This window comes from Ovis aries, chromosome 1, assembly GCF_016772045.2.
Source record: "Ovis aries strain OAR_USU_Benz2616 breed Rambouillet chromosome 1, ARS-UI_Ramb_v3.0, whole genome shotgun sequence".
In the NCBI taxonomy this organism is placed as follows: Eukaryota; Metazoa; Chordata; class Mammalia; order Artiodactyla; family Bovidae; genus Ovis; species Ovis aries.
Window position 1 is genome coordinate 202,576,717 of NC_056054.1, and position 27,839 is coordinate 202,604,555.

The 27,839-nt window shown below is 37.7% G+C and overlaps 1 protein-coding gene across 5 annotated transcripts in view; it reads right to left on the reverse strand.

The window, feature by feature from the left end:
* MAP3K13 (mitogen-activated protein kinase kinase kinase 13) overlaps nucleotides 1–27,839 on the reverse strand; it is a 158,098-nt gene that overhangs the window by 94,823 nt on the left and 35,436 nt on the right. The window contains exon 2 of one of the 5 annotated variants that reach the window (XM_042233561.2): nucleotides 26,428–26,488. The exons of 3 other annotated variants lie outside the window; for them this stretch is intronic. The gene's annotated coding sequence lies outside the window, so the exon portion shown is untranslated. Of the gene's footprint in view, nucleotides 1–206; nucleotides 26,489–27,839 lie in introns of all 5 variants that reach the window. One more of the 5 variants, XM_060419582.1, reaches the window with a different exon arrangement.

The window sequence follows — 27,839 nt, forward strand, 5'->3', positions numbered from 1 at the left end:
GACGAGCAAAAGAAAACCAGCTGTCAGTTTCAGACTCCTAGCTGTAACGGGGTTTCAGGTTCCCCTTTGCCTCAGTCTCTGTCTCTCTCACTGTGTCTCCCTCAATAATATCAGCTTTCTAATCACCTCAAATCAAAAACACATTCTCCATCTGTCCTTGTGAAATAAATGCTGATGAAACAGAAAGACAAGAGTGCGATACTCACAACAATGAAGAATTCCTACACATGCCGGTCCAGTTTCTTGCTTTAAAAAAGATGGAAGGTTCATTTAAAAAGCCTTGCAGAATTAGAAAAATAAGGAGGAGGGGGATTCCACCCACACAATCTTCCAGCCCACCGCAGAGAAGCCCGAAGGCTTGCTGACGTCACAGATTCATGAATGGATGTAAATTGGGCTGGTTTAGGATTCCGCACAGACTTCGCTATGGTGTGTGCTGTGAAAAAGAAAGGGAGGGTCCAGAGCAGTCCTGGCCAATAGGCTTCAGGCAGTCATGGCCTGCCTTCTTTCAGAAGGAATCTGCTCACAGAATAAACAGAGCCCACCAATCAGGCGTCCGCCACTGCCTTAGGACAGACTGGCAGCGTGAGGAGCGGGGTAGGGGGTGGTAGTGGTGTGTGTGTGTGTATCTGTGTGTGCCTGAGTGCGTGTTTCAAGCTGTGATAGTCATGAAAACATTATTATTGCTATTGAATGAGGGAATCAAAATAGAATTTTGGTGGCATCGGCGCTATCAAAAACTCATATAGAAGATACCACAATCTTTTATTCCTCAGTTATTTTCTTTAACCTTTTTCTTGCTGTTCAATACTGTGCCTCAACTGATGCGATAAAAACAAATCAAAGTCAGAGAGTTTCTAAAACTGATGCCCAGTAGATGTACACCAAGACTTGTAAAAGCAAAACAGTAGAGAAATAATGAGAATAATACCCTAGTGATTAAGGAAATAGGTAAGAAAATATAACAAATGTAATTGTTTCACAGAACAGTATCACCTTACGGACACTTGTGATGAATCAAGAGTGAGTGTGAAAGCGTAATCTACTGCTACCTTTTAAATAAGGTAGGACATTTCCTCATTGGTTTATTAAACTTCTGACATTCAATTAAGACACAGATCCAAAGAGCTTATAATGTTCTTTGAGCAGATTTTGGTTTTAGTAAAATGTCTTATTACTAATAACAAAAACAGCTGTAATTAAATTCACCCAAAGAGCTCATGACATTTTTTTTCTTATTTAAAAAATTTTAACAGCTTTATTGAGGTGCAATTGCTATACAAAGAACTACACATAATTAATGTGTACAACTGATAAGTTTGGAACTATGCAAATACCCATGATACCATAATCACAGTCAAGGTAGTAGACACATCTGACAAGTTTCATGTGTTCCTTTGGGTTTTTTGTTATAGCTGCTGTAGGTTTTTGCGGCAAAAATACTTAACATGAGATCTACTGTCAGCAAATTTTGAACTGCACAATAAAATACCATATTGTTAACTACAGGCATGTTGTACTACAGATCTTTAAAACCTATTCATCTAGTATAACTAAAACTTTATATCTGTTGAATAACAACTACCCATTTCCCTCTCCTCTCAGGCTCTGGAAACCACTATTGTATTCTCTGCTTTCATGAGTTTGACTATTTTGGATAACTCATATAAATATAATCAAGCAACATTTGTCTTTTTCTGTGACTTGCTTATTTCATTTAGTGTTATGTCCTCCAGCTTCATCAATGTTGTTGCAAATGGTGGCATTTCCCTTTTAAAAGCTGAATAATATTCCATTGTAGGCATATACATTTTCTTTATCCATTCATCTGTTGATGGACATGTGGACTGTTTTCATATGTTGGCTATTACAAAGAGTGCTGTAATAAATATGGGAGTGTAGATATCTCTTTGAGATCCTGATTTCATTTCTTTTGAATATATACCCAAAAGTGAGATTGCTGGATCCTATGGAAGTTTCATTTTTAATTTTATGAGAAATCTCCATACTGTTTTTCGTAACTGCTGCACTGTTTTACATTCCCATCAAGAGTGTGTAAGGGTTACAATTTCGCTACAACACTTGTTATCTTTTTTAAAAATAATAAGCCATCCTAAGTGGTGTGAGGTAATATCTCATTGTGGTTTGATTTGCATTTCCCTGATAATTAGTGATGATGGACACTTTTTCCCATATTAATACCCACTGGCCACTTGTATGTCTTCTTTGGAGAGCTGTCTGTTCAAGTCCTTTATCCATTCTTGACATCAGTCTTGGCAATAATTTCTTGAAATGACACCAAAAGCACAGGCAACAAAAGCAAAAATAGACAAGTGGGACTGTATCAAACTAAAAAGCTTCAATCAACAGAATGACAAGGCAATCTACAGAGTGGGAAAAAAATATCTGTAAACCAGATATATTATCTGATAAAGGGTTAATTTCTAAAAAGTGCAAGGAACTCATACAACTTAGTACAAGAAAAAAAAAACCTGATTTTTTTTTTTTACTCTTTTTTGGGGGCTTAATATCGTCAGTGAAATTTTTAAAATTTTTATTGGAGTATAGTTGATTTACAATGTTATGTTATATTCTGCTACATAGCAAAGTGAATCAGTTATAATATACATATATCCACTCTTTTTTAGATTCTTTTCCCATATAGGTCATTACAGAGTATTGAGAAGAGCTGATTTTTTACTCTTTAATTTTTTTTCAAAGTTACACAGAAGTGGAGATTAATATAATTTATTGCCCTTGAATAGCATCATTTCATTTCATAATTACCAATACTTTACTAATACTGATCATAGCTTTTTTGAACTTGGGAAATGATCTCAAATCCTTGAAACTAGAACAATAGTGGTTAATATAAGGCCTTGGTTATAGGTGTCCAGTGACCATGAACATTCTGAACAGATATCTGCTCTCTCAATCAGATTATTTGTACAGCTGACAGGAGAGTGGTTGCTTGTTTCTATGTGATTATAAAGGGTTCAAACCTGACACTAATAAGTACTGCTCACTGCTTACTTCATTTGGGGAGGAAAAAAACCCAACTTCTCAGGGCTATTTTACACACAGGAAAGACATACTGTTCTATATACTCAAGCAACAGCATCTCATTAGCAAACAATATATTCAACAAATTTCTTTAAAGAAGCTTCTTGTGGAATATCACAATGGAAAAGACAGACCAGAGAAATTTATCCATGTGACATGGATGTGCTCAAGACCAATGTAATATTGGTACCTTCCTAGTAGGCCTGAGTGCCCCACACTGATCTATACCAATCAATTATGTCCATGTACTAAGATTATTTTAGAATCCACAAATGAAAAGAAGATAAAGAATATGCATCTCTGTTTCCTTCAACAGCAATCAAAGCCAACCAGGCTATACCAGAAGAATTGGATTTATATATTGAAAAAAACAAAACAAACTTCCAAATAATACAGACTAACAGAAAGAGGTAACCCCTTTATGAAAAAATATGTCAATGAGATGTTAAATCTGTTACAGAAGCTAACACACTGGCTGTTAAGTTTCACAGAAACATCATTACTCAATCAAAGACCAGGGTATGTCTCTGAAGCAATTCAACAAAACAGAATGCATAATGGTTCTAATAACAGTCATCTAACATGTTGGTTTAATATGTAATCTGGCAAATAAAAATTAGCTAGCTCTACCGACTTGCCCTTTTAGTAAGAGGAACTTAGTCTGGATTAGCATGCCTCCCTAGAGCACAGAAATAACCTTGTCAACAAAAATTTCTCTACGTCAAGCATGACAGGAAATCTGTTGGGAAGATAAGTTGTATCCCCAAATCTCAGAAACTGCACTAATTATTCTTCAAGGAGAACAATGTTGTTTTGAGCACAGAAGAAAAAGGGCCAAGAAAAATGTATATCCGAAAGCAATGCTTCTTGAGAACTTTCTGTGATGACAGAAATGTTCTATAATTTGCACTGTCTCATATATTAGCATGTGGAATGTGGCCACGATGATTGAGGAACTGAATTTTAAGTTTTATTCAATTTTAATTAATATAAATTGAAAAATAAGTCACAAGTGGCTAGTGGCTACTGAATGGGACATTGAAACTCTAGGAATATTAAGCCAAGTCCCATAGTCACAAGTAATTTTTTATTTCAGCATGTAGGCACGATGAGTATGGAGCACTACAAAGCCAGTTATCAAAGTGAGTAAACTCTTTTAAGAACCAAATGGACCTTTTCAAATTTCATTAATGACTAAAAGATAATCTGGTCTCCTTTCCCAAGAAGATATTCCAAACTCACTATCAGGTAAAAATTTAAGAACACAAGTTAAGGCACAATTATTCTGGCATAAAATGTGATCTATTCTATGGGAATTCCCTGGTGGCACAATGGTTAGGACTCCATGCTTTCACTGCCGAGGACCTTGGTTCTATCCCTGGTCTGGGAACTAAGATTCCACAAGCTTTGAGGCATGGCCAAGAAAAAAAAAATGAGCTATTCTAAAGCTGGTTATATTTTTTTTTTTAAAGGAAAATGACTAAATCAGAATCTAAGAGAAGTTCAAAGTACTATGACCTAGGGGCAATTTTTGTCATAAATACCAAGAAAAAGAAAGAGTATGATGACCTCAGTACTAATGCATGATGACTCAGATTTCTTTTACAGGCACCAGTGTAGCTAGAAGTTAGTAAAGAGATCTGGGTTCAAATTCTGACTCTGTTGGTTATTATCATTAGTTATGTAAGTTTAGGTAAACTAAGCTATTGGTTTCTCATTTTTAGAGTAAGATGTACAGTGTGGGGAAAATAGTCATTAATAAATAACATCTTTGGGGACAAAGGTAGCCAAAAGGTACAAACCTCCAGTTATATGATAAATAGGTACTAAGGATGTAATTAATGTACAATGTGATTAATATAATCAACACTGCTGTATGTTATACATGAAAATTGTTAAGAGACAAAATCCTAAGAGATCTCATCACAAGGGAAAAATTTTTTTTTCTTTTGTATGTATATAAGATGATAGATTTTAACTAAACTTATTGTGGCAATCGTGGAGAAGGAAATGGCAACCCACTCCAGTATTCTTGCTTGGAGAAACCCATGGATGCAGGAGCTTGGTGGGCTACAGTCCACGGGTTGCAAAGAGTCGGACACGACTGAGCGACTTCACTTTCATTATTGTGGTAATCATTTCATGATGTAAGTCAAATCATTATGCCGTATGTCTAAAATTCATACAGTGTTGTATGTCAATTAAATCTCAATAAAACTGGAAGAGGAAAAATAAAGTAGGGATAATAATAGGCTATATGCCTATTATGTGAAAGTTAAACAAAATAAAACGTGTGGACTTCAGCACAATACTGCATATAGAAGATACTCAGAAAATGATTCTGGTAACTGTTTTTGTTTTACTGTTGTTAATATAAACAAAATAAAGATTTTTTATTTTGCTCAATGGACATGAACTTAGGCAAGCTTTGGGAGATGGTGAAGGACAGGGAGGCCTGGCGTACTGCAGTCCATAGGGTCGGACACGACTGGGTGACTGGACAACAGCAAGCTAGAACAGGTCTTTTCAGGAAATTTAGAAATATGCATTAGTGACACATCTTCCAAAGAAAAGCTCATCCTAATTATTTCCCTTTGGGAAGTTGAAGAATACTCTCTGAGGTTCTGAAGGTGAGTGAGGGAAAACCCTGAGGAAGTTAAGAGAGGTGACCAAAAATTCTCTTTGTAAAAATAAAAAAAAGTTAAAATTTTTCTACATAAAGATGCAGTTTGTATGAACTGATGTAAAAAAACAATCTTTCTAATAGGTGAGAATGCTAATTAGAATTCACTTCCATATCTGAACATTAACCCTAACTTACCCTGTTTTCAAAGTACATGGTTCCTCAAATAAATTTTTTTTTTTCCACTTAAACTACAGTAGATTGAGACTAGGACTCTGAGCAAGTCCTTCTAATCCAGAGAGTTCCAGATCACATCTTCTACCTTCTCATTCTTTTTATTAATAAAACATTTTATGAAGTTTATTTTATTTTTTTTTCAACATTCAAAGACCTCAGCAGACTATTACTCGAACTTTGTTGTTGCTGCTGTCCAGCTCTCAGGAAATGTTTATCTGAGAAAGTGATTTTTAAGAACCATCTAAGGAAAAATATTCTTGTAAATATTACTAAAACCTGTCCTTGCAGCAAAGGAGAGAGAGAGTTCATCAGAAAGCTACATGCTACCCAAATATCATTAGCATAGTACTCCCTAGCAGAGGCATATCATTAAGTTACATTGTATGCAATGGTTTTCCTTTTATTATAAGAAACAGCCATATTGCTTTTACACGGTCCACTATCTTGCATGATGTCTCACACGTAATAAATTCACAACAGGAGTTTGTTTTTAGAACTCAGCATCAGGGAAACTGTTTTTTGTTTTTGAAGAATTATTAGCCTTCCCTTTTAGATGGCAACAATGTAATCCACTGAATTGCCTTTTTTTTTTTTTTGTCCCTGCAAGGAAGTCCAGAGCCAACTTTATGCTCAAATCAATCAATCTATATCTCTGTATAATTTATTTTAGCTTTTTGTGGTTATCATTTTTGCTTTATCTTCCTTGTTTTAGGTTTGATTTTCCCTTTGTTAACCTTGTTATGTATATATATGTCATAAGCACATCCTTTTAGAAAAAGTAGACTATAAATAGAAACATAGTAATACACCTATTAACTTTTAAAAAGATGAAAGTCTCATGATGGTAAATTCCACAATCATTTTTATGATAGAAAAAAATCCTAAAGGTTCATATAATTACAGCAAATTTTGAAGAATATTGTGAGTTAAGCGGATTTGAAGTCCAGCATTTTTATCAAAGGATAATAAAACATCTAGACAACTGGGAAAAAGGAATTGTTTAGAGATTTTTATGCTATTTAGAATAAAGTTTAACAGCTTAATGAAGTTTTAATGTATTATCTGTGTCAAAAGGATGATTACAAACAAGGGATATAATTCTCTGATCAATAATGAAAATGCACTAAAGCAAATCAAAAGCAAATGGACTTCTCAATAAATAAAACATTTAACATCCCTGAAATACACCACTCCATAAAACACAAAATCTGGCAAGTTACCATAAACCAAACCTTTGTGGAACTAAAAATAATATTTTGAGTTTATAAAGGCACTTTACATATTGAAAGGGTAAAAACCAACCAAACAAAAAATAACTTTATATTTTACCCATCCATATAGAGTTTGTACTCTTTCTGAGAGGCCATGTAAAGAAACAACCATTTAACTTTTATACTTCTAATCCTGTTTTCATTTCCCTGCTTCTTTAGTGGAAGTTGGCATTTCCACTTTAGCTTTACAAAGCATGTAGCATAACTGAAGATCAAAACATAGAAATAGTGAACAACCGCCCCCTTTTAAAGTCTGCCCCTACATCCTCTCCATTTGAGGAAACTGTCTCTCCCCAGCTCTCAGTCCAAGAGGTTCAGGCAAGGCCAACCCCACCTGAAGCTAGGACTCCAGGAGTGAGCACGTGACACAAGGCAGGGCAGTTCACCTACTTGGTTATAATATGAGTAAAAGGACAGGCACATGACCCAAGTCCACTGGACCCATGACCCAGTGAGAATCAACCATGTCATCCCCAGGATGTTGGCTGCAACTGTTGTTTAATTGGGATATGAGCTCCTAAGTATCATGTGAGTAGAGAGGTTTGGATATCTAATTTCTAAAAATAATAATTAGGTACAAATCTGACCCTAGACATTCTTTGTAAACAATCTTCTCCTTCACTTTAAAATTTACAAAGTATCTTAAAATAAAGTAGCTTTTAGTCTCACTTTATATGTGAGAAAATTAATGTTCAAGAAGATTGGCTCATCTAATCCATCTTTGTCTAAACTCTGCAACCTAGTGACTTATGCTTTTTAAATTCTATCCATTACCTCTTTCCCCTCTCCTATTAAAGACCTGTCTGTGGTCATTCAATGATTAAAATTTAAAGTGAATTTAAAAAGTGACAATGCAAAGATGAAAAGGCCAGTTTGTAGTAGTAGGTTGCTTTGGTAAGATGAATAACAATACAAATGGTGAAAGTGCTAAGTTAGGCAGCAATGCGTTACTTGAGGCTGGAGAACAATACGAGAAGGAAGTTAACTGACTTTTGTGGGTGGGAATATTCTTCCATGCGTGGGACTTTCCTACATAAGGCAAAATGTTTAGCAACCCTTCCTCGAGCCACCCCCGCCCCCCCCAACCAATGCCTGTAACAGACCCAGTCTTTGCCACAGCTAAAAAAAGTCCGTGGGATTGATTGTCTCTATAGGCTCTACGAGACTGGGCCTCACCCAATTTGAGAACTACTAGTTAGGCTATTGGAGAAGGAAATGGCAACCCACTACGGTATTCTCACCTGGAAAATCCTGTGGACAGAGGAGCCTGGTGGGCTGTTCTCCATGGGGTCGCACAGAATCAGACATGACTGAAGTGACTTAGCATGCATGCATGCATTGGAGAAGGAAATGGCAACCCACTCGAGTATTCTTGCCTGGAGAATCCCAGGGACAGAGGAGCCTGGTGGGCTGCCATCTATGGGGTCGCATAGAGTTGGATAAGACTGAAGCAACTTAGCAGCAGAGGCAGCAGTTAGGCTATGGCGTGGTGCTCTCTGCTGCCCTCTGTTGACATAGAAAGGTAAGATCAAGCCCTTAGCTGAAAAAACAAAACAAAACAAAAAAACGTGTCCTGTCCTTTGGAGAAAAACGTTCCAAGAACAGCCTGGTGTTGAGGCTCACTGAAAGCTCTGAAATGTGGGTGAGGCCGAGTAAAAGCTCAGAGCCACTCTTCCTGGTGCAGACTATAGCCAGTATTTGCCATTTGCTTGTCTTTGGCAAGTTGGCGTGTTTGCAAAGGGAATAAAGGCTTGTCTTATACAAACAAACCCTGTCCTTATGCTGCAGTTTGCCCAGGGCTTGAAGCAAACCTTCCTCACTTACTGACAGAATGATCATTTTGGGTTGGGTGGTTACAGTCAGTTATAAAAGGAGGTAAACCTGAAGGGGGAAGATTTGGGAAAACCAAATATAAGAGACTAGAACAATTCTTCCAAGGCAGTTCTTACCAAATGTAAAATCAGTAAGGCACACACCAGCACTTTCCCTTCCCATACTGGATTATAGTATACAAGTACAGCAGAAAAAAAAAAAAAGGAAGTCAGACTGGAGAAGATGTTAACACAGAGTCAGTAAAAGTGTGGCTTGCTTTTAAAATCAGTTTTATACAGCTGTTCCATATACAAGCTCACTCTGTGTAAACCCACACTCAGCACTGCAGTCAGCTCTCTATTATTAACATCAAATGAACGGGCTTCCCTGGTGGTAAAGAATCTGCCTGCAAGGTGGGAGACCTGGGTTCAATCCCTGGGTTCGGAAGATCCCCTGGAGGAGGGCATGACAACCCACTTCAATATTCTTGCCTGGAGAATCCCCAGGGACAGAGGAGCCTGGTGGGCTACAGTCCATGGGGTGGCAAAGAGTTGGACATCACTGAGCAACTAAGAACACCAATGAAGAGAACAGAGATTACAGAACCTCAAAATATTTGAGAGAAAGATATGTTTTTTAAAATATTTCATAAATATAATCATATGTGATGTCCAAGGAATACACTTAAAACCAAATGTTGAAGCCACTCTGTAAAGCTCTCGGTTTTCCATTACACATAATCACACTAGCTGAAAAAGACAGTAATTGCTACTAGCAGCAACCTGCCCCCAATCAATCAATCTATAACATATATTTAAAAATTTTACTACTTTTTGAGTCCTGATATAGTCTCCTGAACTAGGTTGAGAATTGAAGTTTTACATGTAACATTCACTACACAAGCAATAAGTAGATGGAGCGGCATAATGGAAGGGAAGATTACTGGACCTAGTGCTTACTTAAAAGCTCTGAAAAATCAATATACAAATAAAATATACATATTTTTATTGAATGTCATCTATGTTCAAAATATCTTACATGTGCTGTGACATACACATATAGGGATACATCACAGATCCTGATCTCAGTCTATTTCATTAGAAAAGATAGAAAAACAATAAACAGTAAAATATGATTATCAGAATGGTTTAAAACTGTAACAGAAGGCACAGTGCTGGAGACTGTCTCCTAAAATATCATCTCCTCTCTTTCTTGTTAATTATAGAAGCCTTATGCCCAATCCATCTAAAACTGTAGATGGATACAAGCCACACTGCTAAAGACGTCTCTGTTCTCCTGATTGTAGATGTGAGCACATGACTGAGTTCTAGCCAGTGGGGTTTGAGTGCAAGTCTGGTTTTAACTTGCAGGTCTTACTTGCTTGTGCTGGACTTTCTTAAGTCCCATGCTGAGTCCGCTTCTACCATGCAGATGATGGTACCCCAGGCAATGGCAGAGCAAGGAAGCAGAAGTAGCCTTGGGGTTTGATTCTTTGATGAATCAGAACCATCCATCTGTCCTGGGGTACCTGCCTACTTCAGGACTGCTAATGAAGACAGAAATAACATCCCGTCTTTTGGAACCACCAAAAATTGTGAGACTCTCTGTTACTGCTACTTAGTGTGTATTCCTACTAATATTGTTACCAGGTGGACTGCGGTTATTTCCTGAATGAGATAAATTAGCAATTATTGCTCTAGACATCTTAAGAAGAATACTGACTCAGAGAATCAAGGATCTGAGAGAAACCTTACAACTCAAATCTACTCTGTCCTCTTCTTTGTTACATACGAAAAAACTGAGGTTCAAAGATTTGTCCATAGTCTTGGAATTTGTGGCATTGAGTCAGGAGTTGATCTTAGATTTCCTGAATGTTCTCTGTAATTTTTTGGTGGGAGAAGAGTGACCACTAACGCTACCTCTTTTTCTTGGACAATCAGTTACAGTTCATTTGGTATTCCTAGAATAGGATACTGTTCTTAATTCTAAAGAAAACCCAACAAAATTTTTTAAAATCACATTTATTTATTTATTTATTGTCTCAAAGGTATCTGCAATCTAATAGAAGAGAAAATACTAGCTAACCTCTACGATACTACTAAAACCTGGACAAACAAGATCAGTTTCTCTCCTGATAACAAGAGCTTTGGAAATACAGAAAATATGATTCAAGAATTTCTGAATCAATTCTTAAGAACTCTGTTGGACCCTAATTAAACATGCAAAGGGCTTGAAATATATTTTGAATTCTCATGAAATTCTTTTTTTTCCTTAGCCTGCAAAATTTTAATGCTTTAGTCTTTTTAAAAATCACCTCTAAAGCCTAGAGCTCTTTCCTGTGTTGGCTAGCTAACAACAGCTGTTCTTCACCAGAAACCTTTTCTAAGCTATACTCTTGCTAAGGAGGAAGCGTTAATGACCAGAGCAGCAAGTGGACCTTTTCCCCCCTCAACTCACAGCCACCAGGTTTATCTTACAGCCACCCCTCTTGTCCTAGGGGACAGAATATTCACCTGTCATTGTAGTTTGGAAACTAAAGCCGGTGTGTCCCCAGATCCTCTGTAGTGGTGTTGCTTGCACCTCTCATGAATGGGCTATGCGTGTGCTAAGTCACTTAAGTCATGTTCAACTCTATGCGACCCCTGACTCTGCAGCCTCGCCAGGCTCCTCTGTCCATGGAATTCTCCAGGCAAGAATACTGGAGTGTGTTGCCATCCCCTCCTCAGGGGATCTTCCTGACCCAGGGATTGAACCCACATCTCTACGTCTCCTGCATTGGCAGGAGGGTTCTTACCACTAGTGCCACCTGGGAAACCCGAATGGACTATAGATGATGCTAAACCAACTTGGGGGGAACTGTTACGATCTAAAGAAAATTATTACAAATACTCTTGAGACATGTATGGACCTTGAATTTTCAAATCAGCACAATGAAGCTCTAAGACTACTCAAAATGGAAGCAGTGGCCTAAAAAGGCCACGTATTCTTAGCATGTATTTTTAGTCTGTTAAATTACTCAAGGCTCTGTATTAAAGGGTCATCGTTGAAAAGGCCACTCCTCTAGAAAAGAGGCTGTTGTCTTGAGTGGCTTTCACTGTAAATATAAAAAGAGGAGGTGGTGGGGAATAAGATTCTCCCAAATAATAAAACATGCTATAAGTAAACCCTGCAACACTGAAAAATAAAATGCAATTTCCCAAAATGAGTATTTGTTGGAGCTTACTTCCAAAATGGGCTATGAAATACTCACCAATTTCACACTAAATTTACATTTCTGGAGTAGCCTCTATCATAAAGCTCTTCATATTTAGGGTGAGTTCATGTATATTGTCCCCTAGAAAAGTTATGACCAACCTAGATAGCATATTCAAAAGCAGAGACATTACTTTGCCGACTAAGGTCCGCCTAGTCAAGGCTATGGTTTTTCCAGTGGTCATGTATGGATGTGAGAGTTGGACTGTGAAGAAGGCTGAGCACCAAAGAATTGATGCTTTTGAACTGTGGTGTTGGAGAAGACTCTTGAGAGTCCCTTGGACTGCAAGGAGATCCAACCAGTCCATTCTGAAGGAGATCAGCCCTGGGATTTCTTTGGAAGGAATGATGCTAAAGCTGAAACTCCAGTACTTTGGCCACCTCATGCGAAGAGTTGACTCATTGGAAAAGACTCTGATGCTAGGAGAGATTGGGGGCAGGAGGAGAAGGGGACGACCCAGGATGAGATGGCTGGATGGCATCACCGACTCGATGGACATGAGTCTGAGTGAACTCCGGGAGTTGGTGATGGACAAGGAGGCCTGGCGTGCTGCGATTCATGGGGTCGCAAAGAGTCGGACACGACTGAGCGACTGAACTGAACTGAACTGATGAATACCTGATTACATTTTGAACAACCAAATGAAAGAATACTTTCTGTTGCTGCCACCTACTGCAAATTTGAAGAATGTTTGAAAAACTTAGGAGAGAAAATCCAATACAATAATATTACTGAGGAAAAATTTACAAGTCAGACAAGTAGACTGAGATCAACGTCATTATGCTTTATTAAACAACTAATTATTCCAAAACCTTGAATGATGATCAATAAGGTAATACTGCATAAAGAAAGTCAACAATCATACAGAACCATATTAAGTGGCTTTGTTAAGCTATGCTTGAAAGACATGCACAATACACAGATCTGTATGTATGCCTATGTGTATATGTATGCCATATGTATGCATGCCATTTTTCTCTAGTCTATCTTACATGGAGAAATCAGGGATTTCCCTGGTGGTCCAGTGGCTAAGAATTCACCTTGCAAAGCAAGGATGTGGGGTCAATTCCTGGTTAGGGAAATAAGAACCCACAAATCACGGAGCAACTGGGCCTGCGCACCGCAACTAGAGAGTCCTCAGGCCGCAATGAAGATCCCATGTGTCCCAACTAAGTCACAAGGCCGCCAAATAAATTAACTAAAAAAGAAAAATCAGTTTGTCCTTTGTATTAAAGAAAAGCTACCATTCATAGCTACCAGAAAACACAAAATACACTGTTACTAATTTGAACAACCATAAGTTCAAAAAATAATCAAGTAGATAAACATACAAATAACGTGAAGGGAAGAAGAAAAAGTCCATGAACAGACAATTTACAAAAAATATATACAATGGATAGTAAGGGAAAAGTGTGACTTCAGTATCAAAAAATGAAAATTAAATCAAAATGAAATACCAGTTTTTCTTTGCAAAGTGGCTAAGACTGTTTTATACACTGCCTTGGAAAAGGTATGGGAAACATACTCTTACACACTGCTGATGATTAAATACTTCTTATAACCTTTTTGAAGTATAGTTACTTGATAGCAGGTGTCAGTGGGCTTAAATGTAAATATTCTTTGATCTAAAATTAAACTTCAAGGAATTATCCTAAACAAATAATCAAGAATTTGCAAAAAGGTCATTGAGAAAATAAAATACCCGTAAAGGGAAGTTTTATTAAATGAGTAAAATTAAAAATATTTTAAAGCTTTACAAGTTATATATTAAAGTATTGATATATAGATTAAAATATTCATAACAAAATATGGATAAGGAAGGTAACATAATTGATACCATGTAATCTAACACATATATATGACTAGAAGAATAAATATAATGTTAACCATAGTTATTTGGATGCAGGGATAGTGGTAATCTTATTTTCTTCTCTTTTAATCTACATTTCTAAACTTTCTATGAAGTACAAGTATATTACTTTGGGAACAAAATTAAGTTTTAAGACCTGCTGATTTAATAAATACACTATTATTTTAACATTCAAGTTACTTGAACTTTAAAAAACTTCTTTTTCCCCCCTCTAATTTTAAGGGAGATATCAAACATGAAGGCACAGATGGCTTGGCAATGATTCTGTAATATATTCTGCTATAGAGGGTGGTATGTCTTTTCATTACAGTGAGGGATGCTCATGGCTGGGAATACGCTTTGAGGAGGTGGGAGGGTTTACGACCGAAACTTTGACCACAAGGTAGGTAGGGATACCTGTGGTATCTACATATTTTGTCGTGCAAAAAAATAGGCAAGTGAAGGTGGCAATAAAAGATTATGAGATGAGTAGAAAGGAAGGTGAGAGACCCTATCACAGGAAGCCCTGTCAACTGAGAAGGACAACAGAGTCAGGATAATAAGTTATAGAAGAGGTTCGGGAAACTCAAACAGATATGAATTCAAGGCCACCAATCAGCAGTGTGGACCCAACTGAGGAGGCAAAACATCAACACAGCAGCAGAAAACACAATTTGGGGAGTACTCTGGCTTGGCACAGTCAAAGGAAGAAGGGCCAAAGTTGACAAGGTGGAGGAGGTAAGCCTGGAAGGAAGTGATTACTGAAATGGCTAATGATGCTTCCAAGCTGGATGGCACAAAGGCAAAGGGGTCAGGGATATATTTAGTTCGGTTAGTACCGGTATCTACTGTCCTGTATGACACACAACAGAGTAGTATAATATATATTTAAGGAAAAAAACATAATGAGACATTGTGTAAGGAGAGGTATGAGACAACTGATATAGCTGAGCACCTGCTATCTAACAGACTCTTGGCACAGATTAATGTATCAGCTCAGTCTCTTCTGTTTGGCTGCGCTTTCTCCTTTGCCTAGAAACATGTTCATGTCACTTCTTTTCAGAATTTCCCTCTGACTTATCTACTCACTTTCCTGTCCTCTACCACCAAACTTCTTGAAAGAACACTATATGCCAAGAGCTGGCAGAAACTAGGCGTCTGCTAATGCTGTTCCTTGGCTCAGAGTGAGACTTGCTTCTAACCAAGAGAACACCATAAAGGTGCTGGAATGTACTGATCACATGCACATAATGATGTGATGATATTATAGAAAACCACACTGCACGTCTTGCCGGAGTTTCTCCCTTCGTTAGCTAAGAGGAAGCAGATGGCCGTATTGGGTAACCCCACATGGCAAGGAAGTGTGGGTGCTCTCCGTTAGCTGAGGGACACCTCTAGACAACAGGCAATAACAACTCAAAAAAACAAAACAAAACAAAACAAAAAGCTGAGGCTTTTATTTCTACAACCCCAAGACACTGAATGCTGTCAACAGCCACACGAGTCCCCCAGGCAAGTTTCATATGAAAATCCAACCCTGGCCAACACCTTGATTACAGCCTTGTAAGAGACCCTAAGTGGGAGGCCTAACTAGGCTACATTCAGAGTCCTGACCCACTGAAATTGAGATAATAAATGGGTGTTGTTTTAAGCCACTAAAATAATATTGTGATGCATCAGTAGAAAACTAATATACCCACAGAACTCAACACCATCCTGACTAGAGACAACTTGGTTAATATTTAAGAAAAGCAACTAAAGCTCTTGAAGTGCAACCAATAAAGATTATGATGGCATACTCAAATACCCCTTTTCATATAAATAATAGTAACATGATAGAGAAAACATTCTGCCTAATAACTCAAATAAACATGCTTTACAAGCCTAACCCTTTGTTAGTCACAGTCAAGTTCAGCAGCAGTAATCAATCACACATGGAATAACAGATTGGTTCCAAATTGGGAAAGGAGTGTATGTCAAGGCTGTATATTGTCACCCTGCTTATTTAATTTATATGCATAGTACATCAAGCGAAATGCTGGGCTGGATGAAGCACAAGCTGGAATCAAGATTGCTAGGAGAAATATCAATAACCTCAGATACTCAGATGACACCACCCTTATGGAAGAAAGTGAAGAGGGACTGAAAAGCCTCTTGATGAAAGTGAAAGAGGAGAGTGAAAAGCTGGCTTAAAACTCAACATTCAGAAAATGAAGATCATGGCATCTGGTCCCATCACTTCATGGCAAATAGATGGGGAAACAGTGTAAACAGTGAGAGACTTTATTTTGGGGGGCTTCAAAATCACTGCAGATGGTGATTGTAGCTATGAAATTAAAAGATGTCTGCTCATGGGAAGAAAAATTATGACCAACCTAGACAGTATATTAAAAAGCAGAGACATTACTTGGCCGACAAAGGTCTATCTAGTCAAAGCTATGGTTTTTCCAGTAGTCACGTATGGATGTGAGAGTTGGACTATAAAGAAAGCTGAGCGCTTAAGAATTGATGCTTTTGAACTGTGGTGTTGGAGAAGACTCTTGAGAGTCCCTTGGACTGCAAGGAGATCAAACCAGTCCATCCTAAAGGAAATCAGTCCTGAGTATTTACTGGAAGGACTGATGCTGAAGCTGAAACTCCAAATCTTTGGTCACCTGATACAAAGAACTGACTCATTGGAAAAGACCCTGATGCTGGGAAAGATTGAAGGAAGGAGAAGGGAACGACATAGGGTGGGATGGTTGGATGACATTACCGACTCGATGGACGTGAGTTTAAGCAAGCTCCGGGAGTTGGTGACAGACAGGGAAGCCTGGCATGCTGTGGTCCATGGGGTCACAAAGAGTTGGACGTGACTGAGTGACTGAACTGAAATGAATCACTCATAGTGCTGTATTAGTTAGTAAGGAGAATTATGAAAAATATAAAATAGAGTCCTTGTTTTCCAATATCTTTTGTTTCCTAAATCTTATCCATGTCATCTGGGAGTTTCTTTATATAAAGGTCTTATTTCCCAGTGTTTCTAAAACAGCAAAGCCAGAGGCATAGGTAAGTCACGCAGAGCAGCTCATAGGCAGCATGGAAAACTGCAGAAGGGGAGGATGAGTGAATTGGTTATGTATTTCAGCATAACACATTGCCCCAAACCGAGCAGCTTAAAACAACAAGCCTTTATTATCGCACTTAGTTTCTGAAGGTCAGGAATCTGGGAGCAGCTTAGGTGGGTGGTTCCGGCTCAGGGTTTCTCAGGAAGTTTCGGTTAAATTGTTGACTGGGATGCAGTCATCTGAAAGCTTGCCTGGGGCTTGAGGAACTTAAATTGACCCTTGAACAGCATGGGTTTGAACTGTGTGGGTTCACTGCTGTGTGGCTTTTTAAAAACTACATGCGGCTTTAAAAAATATTACAGTAATATGCAATCTGAGGTTAGTTGATCTCTAGGTGTGAAACTGTAGCTGTAACTACAGAGGGCTGCCTGTAAGTTAAGTTACAGGTGAATTTTTGAGCCACCCTCTCTCCCACATTGTTCGAGGGTCAACTGTACTTCCAAGACTGTTTATAGACGTTTGTAAGAGGCCTCAGTTCCTTAATAACAGGAATTTGAGAGTTCCCCCAAAGCAAGTTATCAAGAGCAAGCAAAAAGCTGCAGTGCTTTTTATGACCTAGCTCAGGGATTAACAAACTTTCTGAAAGGGCTAAATAATAACTATTTTAAGTGTACATGCCATAGGGTTTGTAACTGCTTACCTCAGTTTCAGTGCAAAGACAGGTACATACAATGTAAACAAATGGGGATACTTGTTCCAATACAACTTGATTCATAAAAATAGGTGGCCAGCCCACATCTATAGTTTGCTAACCTCTGACTTGGTCTCCAAATCTGCATGCTCTCATTCTCCCTTTATTCATTCATGAGAAGCAAGTCATCAGGATCCAACCTACACTCAGGGGGAGAGGAATTAGGCTCTAACTCTTAAGGCGAAGAATAAAAGAATTTCTGAACATATCTTAAAACCAAAACAATGGGTTTAATGCGCAGTAAGCAGAATATGGGTTAAATATTGCATTTGTTTCTTAGGTCTGCTGTAACAAATTATACAAACTGGGAGGCATAAAGCAACAGAAATTTACTCCCGCATAGTTCCTGAGACTAGACGTTCAAAATCAAGGTGTCAGCAGGGCCGTGGTCCCTCTGAAGGCTCTAAGGAAGACCCCTGCCTCTTGCTAACTTTCGGGGGCTCCTAGCAACCCCCAGTGCTCCTTGGCTGGTAGCTGTTTCACTGCAGTCTCTACTTCTGTCATCACACGCCCTCTTCTCTGTGTGTCCCCTCCTCTTCTTATAAGGACACTACTCACTGGATTTAGACCAATGACCTCTTATCCAGAATGACCTCGTATTAATGCCAATAATTATAACTACAGTCTATTTCCAAATAAGGTCATAGTCTGAGGTTCCAGGTGAATATGAATTCCAGGGGAACACTATTCAACCCACCACAACACACAAGAGTGTCCCCTACTGAGTTCTCTGCCCTCAGTTCCTGCCGCTCTGAGCTCTAGGCTCCTGTCAGAGTGAATGGCTTGTTCTCTCACTAGGCTACGTGATCTTGCTATCACTCTCCCTAGAGGGCCCTTTCACCTCTTCCTCCTTTCTACTTGTCCTCTAAGATTTCTAAAATATCCCTTTAGAAATCCTTGTTTTATATCCACAGATTTTACATTTTATAAGAAATGATACAATGTTAATATGTAGAATGTGATCATTTAAGGATACATATTAAAATAGCTAGAAAGAAAGTGAAAGTGAAGCCGCTCAGTCGTGTCCGACTCTTTGCAACCCCATGGACTGTAGCCTACCAGGCTCCTCAGTCCATGGAATTTTCCAGGCAAGATTACTGGAGTGGGTTGCCATTTCCTTCTCCAGGGGATCTTCCCAACCCAGGGATCGAACCCAGGTCTCCCACACTGCAGGCAGACGCTTTACTGTCTGAGCCACCAGGAGGCCCGGGTTCAAAATAGCTAGAGGGAGTGCTAAAAAATATTAAAAAGATACAGCAAAACAGTCATAAGATGAAATAGAATACTAGAAAACATTTGATTAAACTAAAATCAATCAATGGAAGAATATGAGAAAACAAAAAAACTTTATTAAAATTAAAATAGATTTATATTAAAAATAAATAAAAAATAAAATCAATTAATCAATCAATGGAAGAATATGAGGAAACAAAAAGCCTAATGGGATAAACAGAAAACTAAACACAAAGTGCAACCATATCAGAAACTACGCTAAATGCAGATGAATGAGAAGGTAGAGACCAAGGCTGGATTTACAAAAAGGAAGATTCAATTGTATCTTATTTCTGAGAAATACAGCTCAAACATTAAACAACAGACAATTTGAAAGTAAAAGGAGGGAATGATATACCATTCAAATACTAAGCATAAAAAGCTGATGTAACTATTATCAGATAAAGTAGACTTCAAGACAAGGAGCATTAGCAGAGATAAAGAGGGAGAGTTAATAATATTAAGAGGGCCACTTCATCAAGAAGACATAATAATCCTAAATGTGGACATACTCAACATCTGAGCTTCAAAGCATGGAATGACAGAACTAACGAAATAAGTAAATCCATAATCAGAGATTTTCACACTCCTTTCTCAGTAACAGATATAGAAGTAGACAAAAGAAACCCATCAGCAGATAGATTTAAACAGTCCTATCAACCATCTTGCCCTAACTATCTTGCCCAAACTCATGGAACACTGCACTTAGCAACTGCAGAAAACGTAAGTGAAAAGATAGCTACACCAACAAAGACCTTATTCTGAAACTTAAAGTGTTTTTCAATAGTATTATTTCCAGACCGAAATCTTAAAAGAGTATGTTCACTGACCACATACAAATTAAATCAGAGACATCAATAAAAGAAGTACTTTTATATACCAATAAAATACTTTTTAAAAATTCCTGTTCACTTCACACCTGTCAGAATCATCAAAACCACCACAAATAACAAATGTTGGTGAGGATACACAGAAAAGAGAATCTCTGTACACTGCTGGTAGGGTTGTGAATTGGTGTAGCCACTCTGGAAAACAGTATGCAGGCTCCTCAAAAAACTAAAAACAGGACTGTCAAAAGATCCAGCATTTCCACTACTAGGTAGGTATACGAAAAAAACAAAAACACTAATTTGAAAAGATACATATACCCCAATATTCACAGTAGCATTATTAACCAAGATATGGATGTAATCTGCCTTCTTCAACAGACGAATGGATAAAGATTTGGCATATATATATATATATATATATATATATATATACATACAATGGAATATTAGTCATAAGAAAGAAGGAAATTCTGCAACAATACAAATGGACCTAGAGAGCATTATGCTTCATGAAACTGGAGAAAGACAATTACTGTATGTTATCACTTATATATGGAATCTTAAAAAAAGAAATTTTATCACAGAGATGGAAAGTACAAAAACACAGTAAGAAGGAAATTCTAGAAATAAAACATAAATCTAAACATGTAAGAATTCATTAGATGGGCATAAAGGTCTTTCTGTTGAGTGAAGGTAACTTCTCTACCAGTATGTAAGTTTTTCTGTATGTATATAATGTTCTTTGTTCTTTATTCCGTGAACAGAACTATTAATATCCACCTATAGGCTGGGCATCTCCCATTTGCACTTATTGCTGTTAACATGTATCTCATGTGATTTCTTTAAAGCATTATGTGAAAACTTTATTCTTGAAACTTTCAACTGGAAAAAGTTCTGGCAAAATTATTTTTTCCTTCCCAGTTTCCCAAAGCAGCCATATAAACCACTTTGTTTTTCCTGTTTGTTCCTATGGACCTTATTGTCTAATCACTTTCCAGATAAGTGATTATAAGGTAGCCTTTTTCAGTTTTTCAATTAGTAACTTTTTATGGTTACTAAACGAAACTTCTGATGGTTTCGTTTCCTGGTTTATGATCCCCTAGACATTTTAGGGAACTTCAAAGAGGAAAACTTATAGCTTCCTAGACACTTGGCAGGCACTGTGGCCCCTACCTCCATTATCTTACTAAATTATGAAAGGTTTTCAGCTCAATGGAAAGACAGTCTACAGGTGGGGTTCAGTAGCTTTAAAACTTCCATTCTGATTATAATAAAGGATCAGGCTGCTAGAAAGAGATCGAGTTTCTTTCAGCTCCCAGGTCCAGGTTAATAAGCAGTCGAGTTATATAAGCATCATTCCATTTAACTCCCCCTGATCCCTAGGTGCTTTCTGAGGTAAGGCTCACCTTTTTGTTTATACTGTTATTACACAGACTAAAAACTGGTTTTCAATTTCCAACGTAAAATTCTTCTGTCATCTATGATGTTATCCTATGTCCAAGCATTTGCCCAAGTATATCTCTCCCTTGCCAGTTTTTTGATGAGGTGTGTCATAAAGTACAGCAAAGGGTGTGTTTACTTTGTGTTGTATTTATTGAGTAGCATAAAAAAGGTTGTTCTATACTTTGCAGGTGTTCCATCATTTCTTTGATGTCTGTGGAACAAGCTGTGCAAATTGTTGCTGCCAAGTTTGTATTGCAAATGTATCTTGAAATGAATTTTACCAGGATCCATCACACCACTTTACTATGGAAACACTGGTAAACATCTCACAACATGGCATTCAAGATTTAGTCCTTAAATTCTTGAGTAATGCTTAAAGTAGTATATTTTATTATCTCGCTATGATTATATTTGTTATTCTATGAGGAAGGTAGAGTGAGATATTATCACCTCACTTCCAGATGAGGAAGTTGAGACATGAACAGAGCTGATTAAATGAGACAGCATACAAGAAAAGTATCTGTGACAGAGCCTGGTATGTGTGTATACATGTGTGTGTACATATACATGGATGTATACACACAAATATATATTTTATGTGTATATATATATTTTTCTGCAAAATGAGGGTCAGGGCAATAATTTCTATCTTTACAAGAATATATTTATTTACTACCAAAAAAACAATTTAACGTCATATCTAAAATTATAGCTTCTTAACATCCAGTCACAGCTTCCATAGTGGCTCAGATGGTAAAGAATCCACCTGCAAAGCAGGAGGCCCATGTTTGATCCCTGGGTTGGGAAGATTCCCTGGAGAAGGAAATGGCAACTCATTTCAGTATTCTTGCCTTGGAAATCCCATGGACAGAGGAGCCTGGTGGGCTGCATGCAGTCCATGGGGTCTCAAAGAGTCGGAAATGACTAAACAACCAACACTCCAACGTCTAGTCATATACAGTCCTGCTGCTGCTGCTGCTGCTGCTGCTGCTAAGTTGCTACAGTCATGTCCGACTCTGTGCAACCCCATAGACCGCTCCGACTCTGTGCGACCCCATAGACAGCAGCCCACAAGGCTCCCCCGTCCCTGGGACTCTCCAGGCAAGAACACTGGAGTGAGTTGCCATTTCCTTCTCCAATGCACAAAAGTGAAAAGAGAAAGTGAAGTCGCTCAGTCGTGTCCGACCCTCAGCGACCCCACGGACTGCAGCCCTCCAGGCTCCTCCATCCATGGGATTTTCCAGGCAGTCCTTCTAGTAAGCTCTATTCTGATGTCATAGATAACATTTCCATATCTGGCTATGAGTTTTCTGCATTCAGGATAAGTTAATATATACTAGTCGATTTTAAAAATATAATTCAAAGACATTATAGGGCTACTTCTTTAAACTTTCATATATATATTTCTACTGACATCACAACATTATTTTGGCTTCTTCCTAAGATCTGTTTCCCTGAATAGAGCCTTCAGGTAAATTATGGTTTAATTAAAACTTGAGTTTGATTTCCTTCTACTTTCTTTTTTGGTTCTTCTCCTGCTTCTTAGGTGATAATCCACATTCCATAAAATCAGTTCAGGAGAAGGAAATGGCAACCCACTCCAGTATTCTTGCCTGAAAAATCGCCTGGACAGAGGAGCCTGGCGAGCTACCGTCTACGTGGTCGCAGAGGTGGACACAACTTAGTGACTACACAACAACGGCATGGCAGAAGAGGCATCATTAATTGGCTGGTGAAAGGGTCTCAGTGATACTGGCAGTGTAACAGCTTGCACAGTGCTAGACTGTCTTAAAATAATTGCTCTTTGAAACTTGCATGTGTTTGAGCCCAAGAAATACATTTGGTTCCTAAGCAAAACTAAGAGCAATTGTCAAAATAGTATACAAGCCTGGTTCAAAATCTTGGGTCAGCTGTCTTATTTCAGGTGTCTTATCATGGTCTGGTAGTGCTGGTCTTAAAATCAGGTGTCAAAACAAGTTTCAGTTCATTCAGGAAAGGCCTTCTAAGATGGCTTTAAGGAATCCTTTATCCCATGTCTTTTCCAGTATGAATAATATCCTGGTTGCAGGTGATGGTGAATCCAATCTTCATCCAAAGTTGGATTACTGTTGTAAAGCAACTATGCCCCAAATAAACACACACACACACACACACACACACACACACACACACACACACAAAATCAGTTCAGAAACAACAGGAAGAGGAATGTGAGTAGGACAGTGAACGAGGAGTCAGAGACTAGGAATTCCATAGACAGGAGAGAAAAAGCGTTCAAGCTGGGAACTGGGATTACTATAGGAGTTTACCAACTTCTAAGCCTGTGAGAGAAGCACGGGCTTAACAACTTGGAGTTTGCCAGGCAATGAGTTAGCAGGGCAGAGCAGGCCAAACAAGCATACGGGATCAGCAGCAGGCAGAATGCAAAATGCTTAGTACTCTCAGTCACTCTTTATTCCTCTTACTATAGTGAATTTCAGTCTAATGTGATACTAGCCCTAAATCCTACCAGTTGTAATAACTGTAACAGTTGGCTGGCTGACCAGTCATTATGGGATGAGAAGTGATCACAGCTCTTTTGGCAGAAGGGTTTTCTTTACTAAGTTGAAATGGATGAAATTACAGTGATTCACATCAAAGAGGGAGAAAATGATCATTAACTTATTACAACTCTCAAAAATAGTATGTCTTGAGGAGAGGACCAAAGCAATACTTCTTCAAGTATATCCTATGCCATACTCACTGCTATGTTTTAGTTCAATGCTCCAGATGAAAAAAGGTTTCTGTGGTCAAACACGCTGAGAAATGCTGCATGACCTTCTTACTAGAAATGTTAATAAAAGTCCTGAGAAGTCTTGCAGTATGAACATAAGCTCTTTTAACTTTATTCAATGTACTTGATTGATGCTTTTAGTGGCCCGCTAAAGAAATCTTTGCATACTCCAAGGCTGCAAATATACTTTTCTTTGTTTTTCCTAGCTTTTGGTTCTGAGTTTTGTATTTAGGTCTATGGTCCATATCTATCTAATTTTTGTGTATAAAGTGAGAAAGATGTGGAGGCTGTGAAGATGTGAATCAAATCCACTTCAACCAGCAACATGTTTAGAAAGACTATCCTTTTCCCATTTAATTTACTTGCCACCTTGATAAAAAATCAATTGATCATATACACGTGACCTATTTCTGGATTGCCTGTTCTGTTCCACTGATATTATTCATCTATTTTTAGGGTAACACTTGATTAACTGTAACTTTTAAGTCTTAAATCACATATTATAAATCTCTCACCTTGTTTTTTTTTCAAGATTGTTTTAGCTCTTCTATATCCATTGCATTTCCAAATATATTTTAGAATCGGCTTGACAATGCCTGCTAGAATTCTGATAGAGATTTCATTGACTCTATAGATCAATTTCAGGAGGACTGGCATCTCAACAGTTCTGAGTTCTATAATCCATGATCATGGTATGGTTTACCCTTGAACAACACAGGTTTGAACTGAGTGGATCCATTTACATTTGAGCTTTTTTTTTCAGTAGTAAATGCAATAGTACTACATGATCTGAGGTTGGCTGGATCTGCAGATTTGGAACTCAGAGGGATGAATTGTGTATGTGGAGGGTTGACTATATGTTACATGTAGATGTTCAACTGCACAAGGGTCATCAGCACTGCTAATGCCTGCATTGTTCAAGGGTTAACTGTATATATATATTGGACTTTTAATTTTGATCTTTAGTTTTTCTCAGCAATGTTTTGTAGTTCTCAGTATAGATGTCTTGTGTTCTTTTAAATATTTATTTCTATGTATTTGGTAATTTAATGGTGATGTTTTCATTGTTTTAGCTGTTCTAATTATTTCAAATACAATTTTTATATTGATTATAACCTGTGGCCTAGTTAAATTCTTTAGTTAGTTGAAGTCATTTTTTATAGCTTCTATAAGACTTTCTATGTATTTAATCTTTCCGTGTGTGAATCATGACAGTTTTGCCTCCTTTCTGAAATTTGGCCTTTTATTTCTTTTCCTTGCCTTATCACAGTGGCCCTATCTATACTAAGCACATAATATACATCATCTCATTTAATCTTCATAGCAACTCAATTTTATTCCTATTTTACAGATAAGAAAACCAAGGCCCAGAAATGTTCAGTAATTTGCCCAATCAATATTGCACACCTATCAACTGATCTTGAAGAAGGGAACGGCAACCCACTCCAGTATGCTTACCTGGAGAATTCCATGGACAGAGGAACCTGGGAGGCTATGGTCCATGGGTTGCAAAGAGAGAATAACACACACACACAAACACACATCAACAGATCTAGAGTTCAAACCTAGGCACTCTTACTCCAAACCTGCATTTATGACTATTCTACCTACTTATGGATAGCTTATAAATTCAGAAAACTCAGAGGCACAAAAGCAAAAAATATTGTCAAATTAATAATAGAAAAAATCCTACTAAGGACAAATATAGAAACAGTTCACACACACACACACACACACGGCAGTTTCTTTTGAACATGAAAAGATACTCAACCCTACTCAAAATGAGAGAAATGAAAATTAAAATAACACTAAAATGGTATAGCCACTATGAAAACAGTATAGTGGTTTATCAAAAAATGAAAATAGAATTGCCATGTGATCCGGCAATCCCACTTTTGGGTTTATCTATAGATGGATAAACAAAATGTGATATCTACAACACAATGGAACATTTGAACATTATTCAGCCTTAAAAAGGAAGGAAATCTTGTCATTTGCTACAACATGGATGAACTTTGAACACTTTATGCTAAGTGAAACAAGCCTCACAAAAAACCAAAAAGTGTTACTATCTGTAAAAGACACAGTGGGAATTTGCTGTATGAGGCAGGGAACCCAAAGCTGGTGCTCTGTGACAACCTAGAGGGGTGAGATGGGGAGGGAGTTGGGAGCAAGGTTCAGGAGGGAGGAGACATATGCATACCTTTGGCTGATTCATGTTGATCTATGGCAGAAATCATCACAACATTGCAATTACCCTCCAACTAAAAATTAAATTGAGAAAGACAAAAAACTGTATAATTCCACTTATATGAAGTATCTATGCTAGTCAGAGTCACAGAAACAGAAAGTAGAATGGTGGTTGTTAGGAAATGGGGGAGAGGAAAATGGAGAGTTGCCATTTAATAGGTAAAGAGTTTTGGTTTTACAAGATGAAAAAGCTCTAGAGATTTGTTTCATAACAGTGTTAAAGTACTTAAAACTAATGATTTGTACACTTAAAAATGGTTACGATGATAAATGTTACATTTTTTTAAATCACAATTTAAAATTTTTAAAGTGTTTTTAAAACTTTAACACAAATTTTATTATGAATTCTTAAAAAAAAAAAACTATGCTGAAACCAGTTTTTAAGTTATCAGATTGGCAAAAATCTGAAAGTCTGATAGTACTCTCTTATATGTTTGTTGCTGGGGGAGTACAAGAATATTCGTGTGGGCTGCCATTTCCTTTTCCAGGGGATCTTCCCGACCCAGGGAGGAACCCACGTCTTCTGCATTGGCAGGTGGGTTCTTTACCACTGACCCAGCAGACATCTCTACAGTGGAATACTATACAGCTATTTTAAAATGAGAACACTTATCATGTACTGTTATGGAAAGAGGTTCAACATATAAGTGATAAAATTAACAGTATATATAATAGTATATGTAAAAAGGAGGAAAGTAGGAATCTATTTGTAATTTTATAATTCCTTGATATATAAAGAAACTCTAGATATAGGAAAAGGATAATAATAAAATATAGTAATAGTAATAAAAATTATAATAGTGATTTGGAGGTCCTGAATGGATAGAGGACTGGGGTGGGAAGATTTCAAAATAACTTTTTAATATATTTTGGTCTTGGAACCATGTGAATATATCACCTATTCAAAAAATTCATTGAAAATTCCTGTGTGTGTGTGTGTGTGTGTGTGTGTGTGCTTAGTTGCTGACTTTGCGACTCCATGGACTGTAGCCCTCCTGGCTCCTCTGTCCCTGGGATTCTCTGGCAAGAATACCGGAGTGGAGTTCCTATGGTTAGAAGTAAATTTCAGTGGTACCAACTGACATTAAATTATTCATGAAACAAATGTTTACCAAGAACATACTGTGTGTCCAGTGGGCACTATTTGGGGCACTGACAATATAGCACTGAACAAGATGTAGTTCTTGCCCCTCGTAGAATTTCTATTCTAGTGGGAAAGACTATATATTTTACTGATTAAATTACGCCAAGTAGCTATTTAAGAAAAGTAAATCAGGATGAAGGAAAAAGAAGCAATGTAGCGGAAGTGAGGTGGTGATGCCTCTGAGGAGGGGGTATCTGAGTAGAGACCTGAATGGAAGGAAG